The sequence below is a fragment of the Thunnus maccoyii genome, chromosome 3, assembly GCF_910596095.1.
Source record: "Thunnus maccoyii chromosome 3, fThuMac1.1, whole genome shotgun sequence".
Taxonomy (NCBI): domain Eukaryota; kingdom Metazoa; phylum Chordata; class Actinopteri; order Scombriformes; family Scombridae; genus Thunnus; species Thunnus maccoyii.
In genome coordinates this window covers 22,974,534-22,994,098 of record NC_056535.1, presented here as the reverse complement: position 1 = coordinate 22,994,098, position 19,565 = coordinate 22,974,534, and the positions used below count along the sequence as shown (strand labels likewise).

Genomic DNA, 19,565 nt, shown 5'->3' with positions numbered 1-19,565 from the left:
ATAATAACATATTGGCTGATAGTGTTTTTTTCTTCTTTTTTTTTTACATAAACAGATTAAAACATTTTGTTTTATTTCAACGGTCCCTTAAATTAGGTTATTATAGAGTTGTGTCTGTGATCTACTGAGCAGGACATTTTGCAGTTGAGAAATACACCTCAAACACAACTTTGGCATTTCCATACTGTAATTTCTTGTTACTTATTGGACAACGTATATGCTGGTACAAATACACCCGTAATAAGCTAATATCAGCCAATATATCGACTGATATATGGGGGCCTAGCTGTACTGCTGAGATCTGGGAACATGGTAACATGGCTACAAAAGAACAAGCAGTGTGATGATCAGAGAAGTAAAGGACCACAAGGGGTCAAAGAGGTCAAACCACAAGTGAGCACACTTTAGTAATAATCACTCAGTCTGTCTGTGAACTGTGATGGATGTTTATGACAGACAGTTTCAGTGATATCTTTGTTTGCCTTCCTTTTGCTTTTGAAGTACATTTAACTTAACTGGGAGTTTGTTTAAAATCTCTCTTTTTATCTGACCACTCTTCTTGCCCTGTATCACTTCTGTGAAGCCATGTCACCATGTACCAAGATCTTGTAAAATAGATTTAAATAATAAATACATTTCTTGGTGTGGATAATTTGCTATCATCTCACATTATCATCATGTTGCCCAACCCTGTTTTTTTTTTGTGACTTCTGCAAACAAAAAGCCTCGAGCAGTTTTTCTCAGGTACAGAGAACCTGTAGCAGAAGATTTGTATAAAGGAATATATGGCACTGCTACAGTATGATAGCTGTGTGTTCGTATTACTGACCTGCACTCATTCACACTGCTTGTGTTGATTCAACAGCGATAAAAGGCTCTGGACAGACCAAGACTCGTGACTAATGGTCCAGCAGGATCTGTGGTTCAATTACCGTGTGGGGCAGCTCTCCTCTGTCCCTGGGCTAGAGGCTTTACTGGAATAGCTTCAGTAAACACACACACACACACACACACACACACACACACACACACACACACACACACACACACACACACACACACACACACATTTCCATCCACACAAACACACACGGCCTTTATAAATGTGATGTCACTGACCAAAGGATATCAACACTAATACATTTCTCTCCTTCGTTTTTTCCTTAAAGATATGTCCAGAAGAAACGTATTGGAAGATTGGATATTGGCACTATCTAAATGAATGTTTTCAGGCCCTGGGGAGGCAAAGGCTCACTGCACCGTCTGGGTCTTTAAAAATCAGGGGACAGCTGATGAAAAGCTTGGCTGAAACAGTTTATCCACAATGGGTGAAAAAACACAGGAAATGAACAGCGACCTATGAAGTCAGTTCCAGCTCTTACACAGATCTGTTTTGATGGTTAGCGGGTGGGAATCTTAACAAGAATTCATAGTTTCCCTCAGCTGGCGGGTTTGAATCCAAGGCATCTTGACCAAACAAACTTGATTTACTGAAAGATGTCAATGGCATCATGTTCTGTGTAGCAGAGCCACAGTTTGGACACTGTGCTTAAAAGGCAAAAAAAGCTTATATCAACAAAACGAGCTTGGCCTTGGCATTCACAATAGCAAAAAAAAAAAGATAGATGCAATAAAAACATGACTAGAATTTTCTTGAGCTCCCCACTGGTCCAGCCAGCTCTACAATGACAAAACTGAACTGACTGACACGCACGCACACAAACGCCCACACGGCGTAAACACAAGACGGGTTTAAAGATCTGGCGAGTTTCCAGAGCAGATGGGTAGGTTGGGTAGGGGACTGGGGTGGGCCTGGTGGGTGGGGGGTGCAGGAGAGCGTCAATCTGTCATTTCTAACAAGCCAGGAGACTTGGAGCCAGGGCAGGTCACAGACACAGGACACACACACACATACGCACATACGCGCACACACACTCGCCCACTCCTCGTCCTTACGCAGGCGTCACATTCCAACTGTGGCATTCCTGCTAATTAGAACACAAATTAATGATCCAAGCTAGAGAGACAGGCTGACTCTCCCTCCCTCTAGTAAACATTTAGCCTTCCTCCCAGTTGCACCTTCCTCTGCATTGACTTCTCATTCTGTTTTCTTTTCTCTTTTCTTTTTCTACTTTTTCCATATCGTCTCTTTCAGCTATTTTTGCTCTTTCAAAACAGGTGAGAAAAACACTTAAGGATGGTGCGTTGGTTTGCAAACACAACCTGTTTCTCATTAATTAATTAAGATTAAAGGGCGTAATTTGCATACTCAGGTTTTGTCTCTATTGGACAAGACCCATACAATATTTATCCATTCAACATTTATTTCAACATTCCTTGCCCTCTTACCCACCTCTGCATTACTTTTATCCTCTTTACAATTTACAAAAATAGTTGTACCTATATACAGACACTGTATGCTGTTGTCCATTTGTTGTTTTATATATATGTATCTATTTTTTTTCACCTACTTGTGTTCACCTGTGTTCACTTGTTCTGCTTTGTTGTCCTTGTTTTGGCTGTATGTCCACGTGCATCTCCTGAACTTTGTTGTGAGTACATCAACAGCCACTAGAAGCCAGATTCAAATTCCTTATACGTGTAAACATACATGGCATAATAATGTTGATTCTGATATATTTTGAAGTGGAGGAAATGTTCCTGACTCTAAAAGGTAGAGATGAACTATTAGTAAAGCTAGCAGGGTAGCTCAATCACAACTTCCTCTGTCTCTTTGAAAATCCTAAATCTTTTGTCTCTCTTGCATTATTTTCCCATTAGCATTAGTGTGAAATTGCCAGTGCATAATTTGAAGAAAGTTAAAGATTGGGTTTGTAACTCATAGAACAAGTGCCGGTTCCCTCAGAGCTGCACTGCTGAATAAATTGCTTGTTTTGTGATTGTATCTTTTATTCTTTCAGGGAGAACAGTGATAAATTCTGGGGCAAAGTCACAGCAAACAACAACAAGCTCAATCTGCCGTGTTCCTCTGCGGTCCAGGACACCTTGCCCACAATGCATCAGTGGTGGGCTGACCTTGAGTGTTAAGCATTAAGGTCAGGAAGCATCATTAGCCCTGCTTCCCCACTGCAAGGCTAAGAATAGGAACATGAACACAATCATTCACTCATCATCTCCATATATCTTTTCTTTCATGCTTCTCCAAGTCATTATTTTTAGTCAGGGTTTGCTGGAGACAGCAAAACAATTAAATATCCTACTGTAGAACATGTTGGCTTAAGTGGGATTGAATGAGCAATAGGACATAATTAAGCACCATTAAATTATGAACATTATCTTAACTCCCAAATCAATATGGAACATGTATTTAATGTCTCTCTGTTATTTCATACTCAAATGAGCAAAAATAAAAAAATGATGTTCTCTTTTATTCAGGCTGTCTCTTCTAGATGATACTACATGTATATGTGTGTTTTTCTAGCATTCACTGGCCATGTTGCTACATGCAAGTACACACACCATATACCCATTGTTACTGTTATATTATCTCTACACAATAGGTCTTGTTGCAAAAATCTCTCTGAAAAAAAGGCCCATGTCAGAGACTGAAATACAACTGCTTTGATTTATTCAAATAAATAAATGCACCCCACTCATTTGAGTAAAGTATGCTAGGAAAAAAAAACAAAAACAAATCCTTGCGTGATGGGGAAAAAACGTGTTTTTTTAAACACATACAAATCACCTGCTGGTAACAGCCCACACCCTCCATCTCTCCATCTCTGTTTCTTTCTCTTCAGTCTCAGTTGGGGCTCTGACTCACAATCAATACCTTTCACCGCTAAGCCAATCTGCAATAATAAAGGCATTACAGACAGGAAAAAATAACACCAAATCTTATTAAATATGGGAGATGGTCTCTTCCCTTCTATGTCTTCCTGTCTGTTGTTGCCTAGGTGAGCAGGAAACAGCTCCATTGGTCTGATCACAGCGGTTGATTTGATCCCCAAATGTTCTGAGATGATCAACAGGCTCTGGATCAGGGCCTGTATTGTGGGTTACAGGTAGAGTTTAGAGCTTAGCATTCTGCTCAACACTCCAACCAGCCATGTATATTTCACAGGATTGTCTTTTATATTCAGTCTGTGGCTCAGTGGAGCACTCATCTTTATTTCATTTTGTGGCATTTTTTAATTTTAGCTGAGATTGTTTTATTTTATTTTGCACCCTCCTCCTCCTCCTCCTCTTCCTTCCTGACAACCCCCTCTGCTGACTGAATCAGTAATGACATTATGCATCTTGCACTCTGAAGCTTTCAGCAAAGCAAACACTAACTTCTAGCAATCTGATTTCTGCTCATACTGCACCAAACCTGGAAAAAGGAAAAGGGAGATTCACACTATGAATCATGCTCATTTTTGTCGCAAAAATCTACAAACCACCCATTATGTTAACTCTGTTACATTAATGGACAGTTGGAAATGTGATATGATATGTTGGCATTTAATTAAAGTGTCAGTTCACCAAAATCAATCAAACCATGTTTCCCTAGTTAGTTTTGGTTTTATTTACTCAGGTTTTGAGATTTCTGCTGCTGAGATTTCTCCTATTACAGCAATGTAATCGAGCTTTTGTTTGGTGTGCTGGGAGCACCAACAAATATCTTTTCAGAAACAATGTCCTGGTTACTATTTCTTACAAGTACCTCAGAATTTTCCTGGATTAGATGTACCCAGTTACTTTCCACTGGTTAAAACAAAAAGTTACAAAAGTATAATGACAAATGAAGGCCACAATGTTCTCTCTCCCCCTTTAACCCCAAATATATGAATCTATCACATTCTCATGCCTTCATAGAGTCATCACGCCTTCTCCACAGTGATATACAATCATTTTCCTCGCACAGTTCTTATCTATCACCCTTTCCAGCGGCCTCAGAATGACAAGGAAGGATGACAGAGTTCTTCAGATCGTCTCGGTTGGCTTGGTCTCAAGGGAACAATTAACCCACAAACACAACAGTCTAAACACACTGAGTTAGCTTTGCCAATACAACCTCAAGGCAATAAGGCCAGCAGCCCACTCTTTACAAATTTGTTTGTGGCCTTTGGTAAAGCTGCTCACAGGCACCCCTGAACAATCCCAATTAGCTGGTAATTGGAAACTAAACTGAAACTGAGCCTTCTCGAAAAGTGCCGTAATTATTACTAATCCACACCAAGTCAATTTACTTTAAAAGTGTAGCGAAAACTAAATGTATTGTTTGTGCAAGTTGCTGCATTTATCATCCCAAAATAACATTTGAAGAATTCTGCCAAATAAAATTCAGGGTGGATTTTTATTCTACAGTGACCTCTGCTAGTACTGCACCACCTCCACATTTCCCTTTGATGTTGACAAGAAACTGATAAATCTGTATCCAAACTGATTGGCTGTTTCTCCATTTCAAAACTATGGTTCTGTGTGATTGGCCGAGCCTCCTCCTAAGTGGTTCTGCATTCGCTACACACAACACTTATGCTGTAAAATAACAGCTTTTGCTTTGTTTTTTGCTATTTTAGTTCATAACAACACAGAAAGAACAGTCGACAGGGAAAACAAGTAGATTTCCTCTTTTACTACTCCAACATAACCTATAACGACCGAGCCAAAATTATGTACTGAAACCATCAAAGGTTTACCTTTAATATATTTCAGTACATCATTTTCTCCTTTATCCTACAAATGGTTTCAGCATGACCGTCATGCCCCTAGGAACAATATTCTATGGAAAACAGCACTTTCCATTTTGGAAAGGTTCTTTGTCCAGCCAATAGGAAATGGGTTTCTGGGTTCTCTTAGCCTGAGAAAAATCACTTCATTCCTCTATGACCCTTTCAGAGGGCTCACGGAACATAACATTAACAAAACTAACTAGAAACGAGAAAGAAAAACAGCACTGAGCTGAATTTAAATTGGTGACACATTTCACAAATAAAATTGCCAGCTTATCCAGCCACTGCATAATCTTTGTGAATCCACTTGTGACAAGCTCCGTTTTACACCAACCCTTACTGAGAACTGCATGACATCTTTTCTCACATGTTCTTAAACCACAGTAGATGGCAAATCCGCAACAAAAAAGTGATGAATTCATTATTTAATTAAGTACCAAAGCATCATAGATAGACTATTGCTAATTTGCAAAACCTAAATATAATGGCTTTTTGCTAAAAACCATAAATTGCAAATTTAATAATATAATATCGCTTAAAGAAATCCAACAAAATCAAACAAATGTAGCTAAAAAAGTACCCAAGCACAAACGTAGCTTTATGAAGGAGTACAATCCCTTGAGAAAAAGTTTATTTAAACTCTTAGATCACAGCTTTAAAGACTAAATTATAGATGACACATCACTGATGCTCTCATGTCTTACGCTTGACTCCAGCATAAAAATCACTTCACTGACTTAATAAAGGGCTTGTTTTGCATGTTTTGCAAACAGCATTGCAAACATTGCACTGTAAAGTTATGTCATGCAATTATCTGTTTGCCACATAATTTTCCAGTATTTTCTGGTGCCTAAAATCAGAAAGAAATAAAATATGAACATTTACTGCAGTGGGAACAGGAGTTTAGCACAAATCCTCTACTGCATGTGCATATAGACAGACAACATCTGAGACTTAAAGGATTGACATCTAACATGACATTCGGTATGATCTATAAAACAAGTATGAAATGATTTGGCAACAGAATGTAATCTCTACAAACTGGAAATGTGAATGTAAAGGCGACACCGGGGTTTGATATCTCAATGAAGAACACAAATGAAATCATTAACTAAACCATTTGGCAACAGAATCTAATCTTTGCTACATCAGACGTGGTAAATGAAAATGGGACGGTGGGTTAATATCTCAACGAGGAACATTTGTTATCACAGATGAAAATCAGTTTTTACCAAAATAGAAATCATTGTCGAGGCAACGTGCATAAAGAAACCGGAGATGTTAAGGTGCAGCAGTATTATGGGTAGGAGGGATACACAAATATTAATGTGGTCTGAAACACACATATTATTGAAACAAACATTAAATTTCAAAGCCTTGTGTAATCCATGTTGTGTAGTTAATAATAAGTGTAGCAGGTAGTGTATCTGATATGAAATGCAAAAACAAAAAAAAATGGTGGGGGAGGAATGTGAATTACAGAATTGATATGGGTGAGTCAGGGGGGCTTGTGGGGAGTACTGACCTTGTGGATTAAACGTCGGGGAAAATTACAAAAAACATTTATCAGCAACATTCATTTGTAAATCTCATTTTAATCTCTATTTAGTGGATGTGGCAATCTCCAAATAATGCACATCCAGTTAAATACAAATTGCTTTGCCTGATGAGATTTTGTAAGATGTGATAAACCTTGAGGCACACAATGATGTAGGAGCAAAATTTGTAGACACATCATTTTTTGATATTACTCTAAGGTTAAGTCCTTAAGTTGATCGCAAGAATGATGGTCAGCTTGTAGACTACGCCATAAATTCTGGGTGTGTGTCGCTCTTGAAACGAGGGTTTACTCATTCAAGGTCTAAACAGGGATTTTTGATAACAGACTGCTGTACGGGTACATATATACAGTAGTATGTTTTTTTTTTTTTTTTTTTTAGCCTTTGGCAGTTCTATTTTACAAGGCAACAGAGTAGTCAATCTTTCACAAATATCTTTTTAATCTCTTTCTTTCTGTCCTTGTGTGTGCATGTGTTTGATTTATGTGGCTCAGCAGGCCATCAGGACACGATGCTGGCCTCTCAATACTCTGCTGTCTGATGTACTAAGACATGAGATCACACTGGCCTCCTTATCTCAACTGCAAGAAACATCCAACTACAAAAAGTGAGAGAAAAAAACATTGTCAAGGAAATGAATACCTAGAAAACAAAAAGGTTCATAGGATAATATTGAAGAGTTGTGAAAGACAGAATGGAGAGCAAAAACAAAGCAGTGACCAGTCTATGTTATAAGAATGTCATCTTAAGGCTCAACTGAAACCACTGAAGTCCTTCCTTTTTGCAGTAAAAAATCAACGTCAAAGTGACTTTCAAATTTATTGTCTTAGTGAAAGTAACATATGGACCAAGAAGACTAGCAACCACTTGGATGAATAGTTAAACGAATTTTTAAAAAATATCTGAAATGCTCTTTTAGCCTTCAGGCAGAGGCCTGAAGTGGGCGGGCAGGACTGACAGCTAAACCATGAGGAGCACGGAGACATAATGTAAACAAACTAACGACTGCAATCTAGCGCTGGTAACTGCAACTTACGTTTTTGGTCTTGAAGTAAAAGAGACACAGGATTTAGCATCTAAACTGACCGATGCTGACATTGGCAGATAAGCTTTTAAGATGTTCAATGTGTCGCAAATAAAAAAACAATAGTAAAGTGCAATCTGACGTTAGCATTGTACTTTTTCTTCCAGTGGATGTTTTTTTGGTTTTGTTTGCTCGTTCAACATGCCAAGAAGCAGCAAAAGACATCTCCATGCTTGTAACGGTGTGTTCACACACATAAATACAAAGAAATGTAAAGTCTCCGGCATCTACAGTTGAATCTGTAGCTCTGTGGGTGTGTTTCTTTGAGCAGGTAATTTACATACTGTATTCTGACTGGACAGTTGTTTCTCTGACGTAGCCGCCATACTAACTGTGATGGCCCCTCTGCTTTGCTTGCTGCTGCTGTGCTCTGTTTGCAAGGCCAGGTACCTGAGGGCAGGCTGATTAGCAGGATGGGGCACACCGGGCCCAGGTGTGTCCCGCTGGGCCCAGATGTGAAGCTGCCAGTTCAGATTCTCTCTTCTCTCCCCCCCACACACTCCTGCATTGTTTAGTTATTCCTCTTTTGTTCCACCCTACAACACCTATACAGCAAACACTCACTCATCCACCCCCTACATTAATGATCTTACAGACTCACCCCACCAATTTGTTACTACTTTACTACTTTACTTTAATATATGGAATACCCGTGTGACTTCCCTTTTTTTGCCACCGTCTAGAGCCAAGTCAATTTAGAGCCGGGCTGTGACAAATGAGGGCTCGTCTTAACAGTTTTTGGAGGTGTAGTGGTAATTTTGCTTGGTTTGGTTAAATTTGTTACCTCTTACGGCAAGTAGACTTCATTGTTTGCAGTGTTTTTAGTGAGTTGTACTAGCGCAGTTTTTCTCTCTCACGGTCTTTGTGCATAAAAAGTGGTATTGGCCTCTGCTGCACTGGTACCACATCCAGAGTTTGCAGTATTTTGTGAATGAGGTTGTAGAAGTGCACTACGGGGGAGTCACTCTAAACCGGTATAATTGGTTACATGTAAGTATAATTCTCTAGTGTCTTGTTTTGTTGTGTTGATATTTGGAATGTTAGCTGTGGGTGTTTGAGTAAAGGAGAGGTTAGCTTGTTTCACCAGATTGCATGTACTCTAGTGATTTCTGAGGCTCATAGCAGGTAGTACCGGCTGTCAGGTGCATATTCAAAGTAGGTTGTCAGAGCTTACACCCTGATTAGGCTGTAGAACGGTTACCCTTGGAATTCACTGGGGGGAATTGTACTAGCAAACTTGCTTAGAACGGTAGTCTAATGGGCACATTCTTGGCTACAAAGGGGTCACCAGTTCTCTGGTTGCCTCACTGTTCCATTGGGCTATTGGTGCATTCTGTTATGTGCATTTGATGGTCTGTGCAGTCCTGTGCTAGTGCGTAAGACTCGTTTAACAGTATATAATATGCTTCTATTGCCTAGGTGTTGTTGTATTGTCATGGCGTGTATTGAGGATTTTTTTGAAGGCCCTAGCAGAGGACGTTTTGGATCACAATAGTAAGGAGCAGTTGTTGAATACTGCTGACCATTTTGAAATGGATGCTAGCGATAGACGCTTAAAAGATAACATACAAGCAATTTTGAAAGCTAATTTTTTTGATGAGGGTGTTTTCAAAGGTGAGGGACATTCTGATGGAGCTGCTCCTAAGCTTGTTGGTCTGTCTGTTTCTGGTGCGGCTGGTTTAAACAGCGGTTTAACTTTTGTGCAGCAGAAAGAACTACTTTTGTTGCAGTTTCAGCAACAAACAGAAAGGGAGAAATTGGCTCTTGAAAAATTGAAGCAGGCGACAGAGATGAAAAAGCTCAAGCTGGAAGAGTATAAATTGACTTTGATTCGAGATAGTAAGATGGCAGTGGGCTCAGGTTCTAATGATTCCTCTGTGTCTCGAGAGTCTCCTCCACGTTTTGATGTGGCTGGTAATTTGCGTCTGGTGCCAAAGTTTTGTGAAAGAGATCCTGACACCTTCTTTTTGCTATTTGAATGTGTGGCTGACAGTAGAGGGTGGCCTGATTCTGAGCGTACATTGCTATTGCAATGCGTCTTAACTGGTACGGCTCAAGAAGCTTATGCTTCCCTTCCTGTGAGTTACAGCCAGAGTTAAACTGCAGTCAAAGCTGCTGTGTTAAAAGTGTATGAGTTGGTGCCAGAAGCCTACAGGCAGAAATTTAGAACGTGGGAAAGGTCAAGTAAGCAGACGCATATGGATTTTGCCAGGGAGTTGGTAACTCACTTTAATCAGTGGTGTTCGGCTTTGGAAGTTAAAACATTTGCTGATTTGTGCAATGCAATGGTTTTGGAGAAGTTCAAAAATTCTCTGCCGAGCAATGCTGCTACCTATATTAATGAGCATGAAGTCAAAACTGCTGCTGAGGCTGTTGCTCTTGCAGACAAGTATGGCCTGATGCACAAACTTGATTTTGAGTCCCGTGCCTGTGATGCTAGGGACTGGGTGAAGGAGAATCAGCTGGAAAGCTATTGTGGGTTATGGTTCAAAGTCTGGTCCTTTCTGTGTTGTGTGGCTGTTAATCAGCATCAAAAAAGTGTTTGTGGTCTGATATCATCATCATGCATAGTTCATTATCTTTACATTGTTTGGGGTAATCTACCTGAATGGGATTTTAAGTTTTTTTCTTGCTATTTGTTTTATGAATGTCATGATGGAAGTCAGTGGACCATGGCTAACAATAAAATTATTTGTTTGGTTTTATTCAAATAATTTCTGTCTACATAGAAAAGAAACAACAGCATTCTCACAGAACAGACCAGGATGCCACTATGAAACCAAAAATATAAAATATAAATTTCTCCCTTTCAGGTACAGATTTTTCTCAGACAAAGAGCACAGGGCATACAATTCAGAGAAGCAGATTTGTACTCTGTAGCAGAATAAACGCTTACAGAATTTAATATCAGATGGACTTCAAATCCAGTAAACATCAAAAAAATAAGACGCCATGGTTTTAACTGTAGAGTTTGTAACAAAAAAGGGGAAAATGGAAAGTCATACTGTGTACAGGAGGGATCATCTGGATCACAGAATACGCACATTAACTTGATTCATTCAAGAATTTTTCTTTTCACTGCCTGAACAGTAGTTAGTTGAGCTACATGCAGTCGGTCATGCAACACATTTCACTACAGCAGACTTGCACTGAAAGTTTAAGGTTATACTGCTGCCAACTTCTCTGCCCAAAGTCATAAGGAGAGGAAGAAGAGTAAGATCAGCATTCCCCGGTCAGTCCTTCAGGGATTCAAACTGTGCTGCTGTTGCCCTCCTTGTTTGTGCTGCATTACATTGTTCACACTCCTTTCAGCTGAGCATATAGATACACAGCTCTCTGCAGTGAGATGTCCAGCCTCACACTGGTGGAACATATGTGTCTGTTTCTGCGTCTGTCTCCCTGTCTGTCACCTCCTACCCCTCATTCTCTCCCTGTCTGTTTCTCTAGGTGCCACATTATGTCACTGTCAGCGACTGGTCATGTCGCTACATGCAGGTTGGGGTCTGGTCCAAGTATTTGCCGAGGGGAGGGTGTCATCTGGTGAGCAAAGTGAACGGAGGCTTCAGAAAAACCGGTTACATCTGCGGTTTTCTGACCACGGCAAATAGAGAGAAAGCAGAGTTTTTTTGGATATGTGCACATGATCCAGCTGTGTGAGTGACAAGGATTGCAGTTTCAGTTATCTTTATTAAGGCCAGAGTTTGAATTTGCATCATAATTTGAACTTTTATCCACTGGAAAAAAGTATTGAGTTGTTTGTTGTTAATTAGCTAGTTCCAGTGTTAAATAAAGGTTTAAAAGGAAAAGGATCATTATTTTAAGTTATTTTTTATAAATGAGGGCATTGTGATTTTTATCAATCACCAATTCAGATCACGTTATTCTTTCAATATCAGCGTTAATCTCACAAGCTTCATTTTTGCCATGAAATGATCTTGAATCCTGAAAACAGTCTCTGGGAAATTGATTCTGGAACCTGGACTAATTGGATGAACTATGACAAGTGGTTTAGATTATGGTGATATGTAGTGCTGTATTTTGAATTTCAACTCAGCACCACTTGTCCCCTTCCAACTTCTGAATATTAATAGGCATTGCAGATCTAAATCAAATGTAAACACAACCCAGCCACTGCATTGCCTATATTTGAATCAACACAGATTTATCCAAGTAAAGCAAAAGCAAAACCAACAAATCCTTGTACCAAAAATGATAAATTAGGTCTTTTGTCATTTGCTTCGAAAACAGTCCATATGAGCATTTTCTGATCTGGCCTCTATATCAGCAGTATGACATTGTCACTGCCTTCCAAAATAAACCCAATGACTGTTACAAAAACTATGTGAATGTTTTCTGATGTGCCACTTATGGTTATGGTTTGGTCAGGTTTATGTACCCAACTCAACCACTTACCTTAGTTAAGGTCAAGGAAAGATTGTGGTCATGGTTTAAAAGAACAACTTGATGAAAGTGACAAAACAATCTCAACCCAAGGTCCTTTAAGTTACTGTTCTGGAGCTTTCAGTCATATCGCATGAGCTTCAGAAGATGGAATTTGCCCAGCTGTCATGGATGATCAAATTTCAATTTTTCGGAGCACTTTAAGGACGTCTTGTCCACATTGGGTTAAAAGTTGAGATTCAAATTTCGTTCTTCACCTTGAAAACAGCAATCGAATGAAGAATCTCACCACAAGACCCTCAGTTATTATATGCATGACCACAAAAGGTCACTTGTCGGAGAACGCTTTTGAAAAGTGTTGTTTTAAATGTAAAGAGCACACTGTTTTTTTTGTTTTGTTTTGTTTTGTTTTGAAATGAGAATCCCACATTCAGATGGTCAGTTATTTATACATTATTTAAAGATAGGGTTAGTGGGGTCCATACTCACTGATGATGCCGCTAACACATGCTGATATAAAACCAGGTTTATCAGACCACAGTGAGTGAACAAAATCTGCGGGCTGGTTGTGCGAGGCTACTCACATATTGGTAACGTCCACACAAACTGTGGACAGCCCTTCAACAGATAATTCCTTTGTTCAGAATCTGTAATAACATCAAAAGCATAAATTGGTAAAATACATGTCAGGGTCCTCTCACACATGCTGACAGTTAAGCTCTGCATGAGGAGTATAATGAAATTTGCCAATGTGAGGGCAGTTAAGATGTGAGATGGTTTTCTGATGCACCCACACAGCCTCAAGTTCAGTTTGCTCTGCACTCCTCTCCCTCTTCAGCCCTGACCTAGACTCCCTCCCCAGTAACCTCCTTTGGGCCAACTTGGACCAAGTTAAAGGAGGGAAAGTCTACCCTCGCCGCCTGCGCACACACCATTCCTTCTCTCTTGCCATCAATCTCTCCATCCCCCCTGCTTCTTCTTTGCGCGGGCTAATTAACTAAAAACCAAGCAAAGATTTTATATAATTCAGCAGTGAGAACTGCCATGTCTTGATCCAGAAACACCCAGAGAGAAACATGGTGACTGGAGCCAGAAACCACCAAGAGAGGAAAAAGGAAAAAATAAAACACAAACCACCAGTCTCCACCAGCATGCTCCTGCAGACGCTATCGGAGTACAAGAAGCTGGAAGCTGAAACTATGAAATTCTCCTCACATATTTTATTTCTTCTAGGGCTACATTTTAATCAGGCACACTGGCAAAGTAGTTGTGGGCCTGGCATGACCAGTATCAAAGTGAGGGAGCAGGGGAGAGGAGGAAGTGGAAGGAGCATGCAGGAGGAGAAATGGGGTGATGGAGTGAAAGATAGAGGCTCGATTGTGAAGGTTTTGACGGACAGGTGGTGGGTGAGAGAGGTGTAAGATGAAAGACGGTGAGGGAGAAAGACAGAGAAATAGACTGAGAGAGGTGCGAGGGATCTGTGACCAAATGGATCTGTGGAGTGCTCGCTTCTCTACTGAATTCTCCTGACCACCCTCCATTAAGCATAGGTCCAGGAAACAATATATAAAGAAAGTTTTTACATGGAAAAACAGTCTGCAGGAAACAAATCCAAAAAAAATAACAGCTTGTACGAGCATACTGTGTTGCTTTCATCTCAATAATGCATCACGTGTAGCTCCTGAAATCCTGAAAGGACAAACAAGAATACATATCTTCTTTATAAAAAAAAACACATCAAATCCCGGAGATTCTTGTATGTCCAGCAGATTTCCGCAGGATCTCTTATATATTAAGATAGTGATTGCTGAGGTTCAGTGCATACTGAGGCTTATGAAAGGGGTCACCACTCTAGCTGGGTTACCTATGTCTTTTTTTCCCTCTCACCCTGCCTTAGTTCTCCAATAAATTCAATGCATGTCTGAATTAATGCATTACAAGCCATGCCGGAGATATTAAAAAATGATACAAACTAATCCCTCCTCCACAGTCCCATCTGTGGCAGGTTTTCTCACGCTGAGCTGACCCTGAGCATTCTCTGCCGTCTGCACCATGAGTTATGAGATTTGGTGTCTCTCGGATTACACTTTACAATTTCATTACATGCACAAACTCCTATTCTATATATCTCCACCAGGTGTGTCACTATTAATCATAAGACGTTGTGAAAACTCAAGGCCATCTAACACCTCTAATACCTCCTGTGCTATACACATATGCAAATATTGTGTTCATGTGTGCAAAACAAAACACTAGAGCTGAAATGATTAGTTAATTAATCAATTAGTTGATAGCCAGGAAAAACAATCAGCAACTATTTTGATAATTGATTATCATTTTAAGTTTAGCTTCTTGAAAATTTGCTGCTTTTCTCTGTTTTATATTGTTGCAATTTGAATATGTTTGGGTTTTGGATTGTTTGCCATTCCAAGCAAACAATTTGATGCAACATAAGGCTCTGTGAAAGTGTGACTGGCATTTTTCTCTATTTTTTGACGTTTTATTAACTAAATGATGGTAGAGATAATAATTGATAGATTGATAATGACAATAATTATTAGTTGCAGCCCTAAAAATCGAATGCATCTACAGTATATATACAGGTAATTACAAATTGTGCACAAAAACAGCGACACACACTCATACACAACCTTTCATTTTCTTAAGATTCTGAAACAATTCAGCGCTCTGTATGAGCCCGTGTTCAGATCACATGCTTGTCTCTCGCACCAGTAAACACACGTGAACACATCAGAATACACACTGCTATATCAAATAGAAAAAGTATGAGGCACAGCGTGTCTTTTCTCCCAGGGGGAGCTGTGACTAGGCAACACATTGACCACGAGCAGCAGCATTATGCCATACGTAACTGGTTGCCCCCGCCGAGAGCTGAGCTACTCATCATGCATGTATGAAACAAACACGGTGCCCATCATCAGGAGCCAAGCGTCCCTTCTGATGTGATCTATTTCCAAAGCTCGACTCTGCTCCTCGCAGCCAGGAAAAAGATAGAGGGAGTCGGGGAGAGAGAGATTAACACACTGCTCACATCACGAAGATGACTGGGGACCTCTCAAAGTGGAGCAACACCAGTAGAGCAATCCAAAGTAGGGCTGACCACTTCATGCCCAAAATCTCCCTCTGCTGCTTTATTTATTAAGTCATGCAAAAGAGGACAGCAACAACAAAACCCTAGTGGAGATTCAAGAAAACTAACAGTTGAATACATTACAAAACAAACAAAAACACCCCCTCTTGAAACAAAACAAAAAAAGATAACATATCTGAGAATTATAAATATATATGTGTACAAAAAAGTTTTTTCATTTAACATACAGTAAGTTCTCATATATGAAATGTTGTCTAATAAGACAAATAGTCTACAGCCACGCTAGCAGTAAACAAACATGCTCAATTGGCACGAAACACAAACTACAGCTGAGGCTGATGGGAATGTAATTAGTTTTGCAGGTATTTGGTCATAACCAAACTTGTCCAAATTGGTGAAATTAACATTTTGACTTGATGATTGGATTAGATGAAAAGTCAGAGGGTCACCAAAGACATGAATGTCTGAACATTCATAGAAATCCATCCAACAGTTAAGACATTTCACTTAAAAACGAAAAATCCAAACTTCATGTTGGCACTTGAGGAAAAGCCAGGGAATCACCAGTAGGATTCATCCTCTGGAGACCATGAATGTCTGTAGAAATTTTCATGGCAATCCATCTGGTAGTTGTTGAGATATTTCAGTCTGGACCAAAGTGGAGGACTGACTGCCACTGCAATCCCTCGAGCGATGCCCTAGAACAACACTGTCTAAAATTGGCAAAAAATTGTGATTGAAATCAGGAACAATATAATCAAATAGTTAGTAAAAAAGATAACATATCTGGCCAGACATTCACTGACTATTTCAGTACATTTCAGTCTGTACCAAAGAAGTACTGATGTTTGATATCCAGCCACATTGCCAACAGTAAGGAAATCCTGCACAGAACATTAAGAAGCTAAAATATTTAAAACAACTCATTCAAATGTTTTGGCCTCACTGTGACTTAAAATAAACATTAAAAAGTTGGATGATGGATGAAGTTGTGAAGCTCCCACCCGCCCTTCTCCATTCAGGACACTGTGCAGTGATGGATGTCTGCCCTCTTGGCAGACACTGTTACAGGGCCATGACACACCCAGTTGTAATGTCCCTTTATCGGCTTTGGCTAAGTGTTCATTTTCTCCCCTCTGCCATCAGGGCTATAATACCTCAGTGGTGATTGCTGTGTAATAAATAAGCTCTTTGTCTATCCCACCTTGGTCATGATAACACTGAACAATCAGGTGCTCATGTACCCTGCATTCCTTAATTTTACCTCTTGGTTGTATACATGTGTTCATGAGTATGCTTGTGAATAATTCATTTTATCATCACTCCATTCTATTCATGCACGTCTCTGTCACATATCTTTACGGGAAACAGATTACGAGTAATATTTTCAAATTGATTTCTTTTCAGGCGTTATCGTCTCCTCAGACATTCCCTTTTTTTGCTCCCCCAACTCCTCTCAGGGAGCAATTTTACACAGTCGCTCCATAAGGATCGGTGAGTCATACATAGTACAATTGTAATAATGGTAGCCCATCCATTGAGCTAGGCGGGGAGCCATTAAAATGCTGTGTGAGTGTGTGTTCTGCAGTGTGGGCAGAGCTCAGTTCAAGACAGATCAGGTGTGGTTATCTTGACCTGGACCTCCATATGTGCTTTGCCTGCTCTGCCCTCATCCTCCTTCCCTTCACGCAGGCAGAGAGGAGAGAGAAACATAAAACTTGAGTCAGTATGACGGCTTAAGAGGAAAAACTACAGAAAAGGCTACAGAAACTGGAACAATGAGAAACACAGAGCTTCATATTTAGACTTCATATTTGCTGTCCACCATCCCAACCAAACTCATTTCTCCTCCGTCATTCAAGCTGACAGTTTCATAGAGAGGCTGTGTAGGAGGCTGGACGGTGGCTCAAGCCGGGAGACGCGAGACCCTCATGGGGCTGAGGCAGCAGCTGTGCCCAGGCCTTCTTCTCCAGATTATCCTGGCAGTGAAACCCGGGTCGCATGGTGTGATGTAGAGCCCAGTGTTCTGCTTCTCTCTCTGTCCGGCTGTGTTTTCACTGTAGCTCAAGAACTCATTTTTACAACAGGTCAGGGATATTTTGTGCTTATGTTAAAGCTGTGTAGCGACTCTTAAAACACTACTCCTTGAGTTTGTTTCCATTCGGTTCGAATGAATTAAGGTACTGTAAAAGCATTTTTTCCTCATCCCAGATATAGGGTTAGGGTTAGGGTTAGGGTTTGCGTTAGGTTGTATTCTATTTCAGCCTTTCCTGTAATATAGTTAATAGTTACATAAATGCACACTAAAAGTCACTGAGCCAAAACCAATCAGACCCAAGACAATGAGTTGTTTTTACCTGGTTATCGTTATTTTATGTATTAAAGTTGGGCTATTTACCTAATCTAAATATAATTCTGACCCAGTGTCACAACAAGTTTACCTTTTCCTTCAAACTGTCACAAATCTATTGTTAGTTATACAAAATACGACAGTATGAATGAAAATATGAACATTTGAAACTGCAAAAGATACACATTTATCAATCAGTAACACACAGTGCCATGTAAGTTTAAAAGGAGCTAGAGTACACAATTTATAATTATATCATAAAGTTTGGGTAAATAACCCAACAATAATATAAAAAAATAACACTAACACTGGGTCAAAACAACCTATTGGCTTGACTTTGATTGGTGACCCAATGGTTTTCTACCCATGGCTACTGGATATAGTTAACCCAGTATTGCATCTGTGCTACATTCACCCAGTTGGGCAAATTTTTACCAAACAATTTTGATTAATTGAAAATTTGCTTTGCTATAGTGCAGAGAACACACTGTTTTTTTTTTTTTTTGCAATTTGTAGCTCTTTATTCTTATTTAACATTTAACACTTTGGGTAGGGTGTGGCAGTATTTTTAAGTCAAGTTAAGGGTGTACAGACAGTACTTATTGCAGTACTTATTACTTATAACTTATGGTTCAACCCTCCATCCCATCACGATAATTTTGAGTTCCTACAGTAAATGCAGACTTTATGCTCACTATCATATGACAGTTTATAATTTTAATGCAAGTTTATTTGGATACTTATTGGGCAACCAAGCCATACAAAGACTAGCACTCACATAAATTGTCAAAAAATAATTATTTGACAGTGCAACATACTGTACTTGATTAGGCTTTTCACACCTGGAATGATATTTAAATTAACTACATAACTATCAGCTATGCAAACAAGATGTGTTCAGAAATTTAAATGCTCCAGTTTTTAGCATGATTTGAGGTTTTTTGCTCACTTTTGAATTTTCATCCCATCAGTGTTACATGTGACCAGTTTTATATGCAAGCACCACAATTAAACCCTTTTTTCTTCTGTTGCTAGAACGAAGGCTTGTTTGCTTGAAATGAAACAGAAAACAAATTCAGCTAGTAAAGGTAGCGAATCACTGAAAAAGAAACCAATGAAACACTTTGTTGTATCCAAACACTGCCAAGCTATAAACTGTTATCATATGAAAGACATTCTCTTTAGCATTTTATATTAACTTGTGCATACTGGAACACCACAAAAACCGTGATGAGGCGGGAGGGGGCGTTTTATTCAAGTTGTCGGCTTCTCCGATTTCCATGTTTTTCTTTCCCACATAAAAGCTTCAACCAATTGCCAATGTTATTTGCAGTTATGTGAAATCCCACCATCTGGCATTCACAACCCAGTCAATCCAAACCAA

The 19,565-nt window shown here is 39.6% G+C and overlaps 1 protein-coding gene across 4 annotated transcripts in view; it reads right to left on the bottom strand.

Annotated features, from left to right (window-relative positions):
* The window catches only part of LOC121890715 (neurexophilin-4), a 75,370-nt gene that overhangs the window by 16,542 nt on the left and 39,263 nt on the right, over positions 1 to 19,565 (bottom strand). For 2 of the 4 annotated variants that reach the window (XM_042403223.1, XM_042403232.1), the window contains one exon: positions 830 to 983. The exons of the other annotated variants lie outside the window; for them this stretch is intronic. The gene's annotated coding sequence lies outside the window, so the exon portion shown is untranslated. The remainder of the gene's footprint in view (positions 1 to 829; positions 984 to 19,565) is intronic. 4 annotated transcript variants of the gene reach the window in all.